General features: G+C 40.4%; 1 pseudogene; it reads left to right on the forward strand.

Annotated features, from left to right (window-relative positions):
* The first annotated feature begins 2,552 nt into the window (after positions 1–2,552).
* Positions 2,553–2,963, forward strand: LOC116548204 (annotated as a pseudogene).
* Positions 2,964–3,026: the final 63 nt, after the last annotated feature.

The following is a 3,026-nucleotide window of genomic DNA, read 5'->3' on the forward strand; positions in this document are numbered from 1 at the left end:
AGCCAGGCGTGGTGGCGGGCATCTATACTCTCAGCTACTCAGGAGTCTGAGGCAGGAGAAACACTTGAACCTGGGAGGTGGAGGTTGTGGTGAGCCGAGATCACGCCACTGCACTCCAGCCTGGGCAACAAGAGCAATACTCTGTCTCAAAAAAACAACAGAAACAAAAAAAACCCATAGTGAATTATGAGAGTTCTAGTTGCTCCACATCCTCAGAAAAATTTCGTATTATTAGTCTTATTCTGGTCACTGTTTTTTGTTTTTTGTTTCTTGAGACAGGGTCTCACTCTGTCACCCTAGCTGGAGTGCAGTGGTGCGACTACAGCTCGCTACAGCCTTGGGCTCCTAGGCTCAAACAATCCTCCCATGTCAGCTTCTTGAGTAGCTGGGACCACAGGTGTGCACCAACATGCCCAGCTAATTTTTTAAATTTTTTGTAGAGAGGGTGACTCTTCATGTTGCCCAGGCTGGTTTCAAAATCCTGGGTTTAAGCAATCCTGCCTCAGCCTCCCCAAGTGCTGAGATTACAGGTGTGAGCCTGTGCTGGCTGGGTCAGTGGTTTTAATGTATATTTCACAAATAATTAATAAGATTGAACATCATTTTATATGTTTATATATTAACTCTTCATTTGAATATCTTATGGAAAATTCAAGACTTGTCCCATTTTTTCTGAGTTTTCTGGCTTTTTAAAAAAATTGATTTTAAAGAGTTGTTTATATGTTCTAGATACAAGCCCTTTGTCAGATGTATATATGGAAACGATTTCTCCCACTCTAGTTAATTTTTTCACTCTTTTAATGTGTCCTGATGAGCAGAACTGCTTACTTTTAATGTAGCCCAATTTATCAAATTTTTCTGGATGTTTCATGCTTTGCATGCTGTTTTAAAAACTTTTTGCCTATATTCGGCAAACAGCATTCGAATTTCTCAACTAAAAGATAGTTTTACCTTTCATATTTAGACCTATGATGTATCTTGAAATAATAATTATCATGTGATAGTGATATACATATGTATGTATATATTCATAAATATGACTGTAACATTCATAGGTCCTGGGCCAAAGGTAAAATGGAGAGATGCATTTCTTTTTCTTTTTTTTAAATGGAGTCTTGCTTGTTGCCCAGGCTGGGAGTGCAGTGGCATGATCTTGGCTCACTGCAACCTCCACCTCCTGGGTTCAAGTGATTCTCCTGCCTCAGCCTCCCAAGTAGCTGGGATTACAGGCCCATGCCACCAAGCTGGGCTAATATTTTGATTTTTTGTAGAGATGGGGTTTTGCCGTGTTGGCAAGGCTGGTCTTGAACTCCTAGCCTCAAGTGATCCACCTGCCTCTGCCACCCAAAATGCTGGAATTATAGGCCTGAGCTACCACACCTGGCGTGGCAGATGTATTTCAAATGACTAAATATTTACAAAATATAGATCAGGTTGACAAACTGTGAAGTGAAATATATTCTAGTACCCTACTTTGACAGATCTACCTTCACAAGGTCAAAATTGAATAATACATTCATAGTCATGTTTTTATGTGATTGACATTTGGAAAAGTATCAAATATTACAGAACTTCTTTATTATTGGACGTGTCTGGGTGTTCTGTCGATGGACTAGTGTTTTTACAGGAGTGGTAAATGCATTGGTAATTCATAAATTATTATATATTTATTCCATAAAGTTATTTTTCTTAATTTTATCTAAATCATTAATTTTGTTATCATCAAGATTTTGACATAATTTGTCTTCTATAGACAGTAAAGATCTAAAGAATTAAAAATAAGATGTAACTATAGTCAAATGAACAAACTTTGAATATATTTTAATCAAAAGTTCCATATGTGTTATTCAAGTTACTCATCTTCTATCACATTCAATATCACCTATCAAAATTAAAAAGCTCAACTCAGCAAGTCTTTGGTAAGGCAAAAAAAAAAAAAAAAGCTAGGTTGAGCACGGGGCACCACACCTATAATCCCAGAGCTTTGGGAGGTTGAAGTGGGAGGATTGTGTGAGCCCAGGAGTTTGAGACTAGCCTGGCAACATGGCAAATAAAAAAAAAAATTGAGATGGAGTCTTGCTCTGTCTCCCAGGCTGGAGTGCAGTGGCACGATCTCATCTCACTGCAACCTCGCCTCCCGGGTTCAGGGTTCAAGCAATTCTCCTGGCTCAGCCTTCTGAGTAGGTGGGATTACAGGTGTGTGCCAACATGACTGGCTAATTTATGTATTTTTAGTAGAGACGGGGTTTCACCATGTTGGCCAGGCTGGACCTTGTGATCTGCCCACCTCAGCCTCCCAAAGTGCTGGGATTACAGGCGTGAGCCACTGCACCCAGCCAAATTTTTTTTTTTGTAATTAGTCAGGTGTGGTGGTGCATGTCTGTTGTCCCAGATACTCCAGAGGCTGAGTTGGGAGGATTGCTTGAGCCTAGGAGGTGAAGGCTGCAGTGAACTGCATTCCAGCTACTGCACTCTGGACTGGGCGACAGAGCAAGACCCTGTTTCCAAAAAAATAAGTCAATTGCCTTTTTTCTTTGTTTCTGGTGTTCAAGATGTCAAAGCAAGGACATGGTGGTCCTCTGGTGTGAAGTTCTGGATTTCCTTGGGTGTTCCGGCAGGTTCCCTGATCAACTGTGCTGACAACACAGGAGCCAAAAATCTGTATGTCATCTCTGTGAAGGGGATCAAGGGATGGCTGAACAGACTTCCTTGCTGCTGTGGGTGACATGGGGAAGGCCACAGTCAAGAAAGACAAACCAGAGCTCAGAGAAAAGGTACATCCAGCCGTGGTCATTTGACAGTGAAGGTCATATGGAGAAAAGACGTATTTCTTTATTTTAAGATAATGCAGGGGTCATAATAAAAAAGGTGAGATGAAAGGTTCTGCCATTATATGACCAGTAGCAAAGGAGTGTGCAGACTTGTAGCCCTGGATTGCGTCCAATACTGGCAACATTGCATGATTCTCTGGTATAAAATATTTAAATCCCCAAAAAATAAATAAATAAATTTATTAATGAAAATGT

The sequence above is a fragment of the Sapajus apella genome, unplaced genomic scaffold (genome assembly GCF_009761245.1).
Source record: "Sapajus apella isolate SASKATOON/1434 unplaced genomic scaffold, GSC_monkey_1.0 scaffold8009, whole genome shotgun sequence".
In the NCBI taxonomy this organism is placed as follows: Eukaryota; Metazoa; Chordata; class Mammalia; order Primates; family Cebidae; genus Sapajus; species Sapajus apella.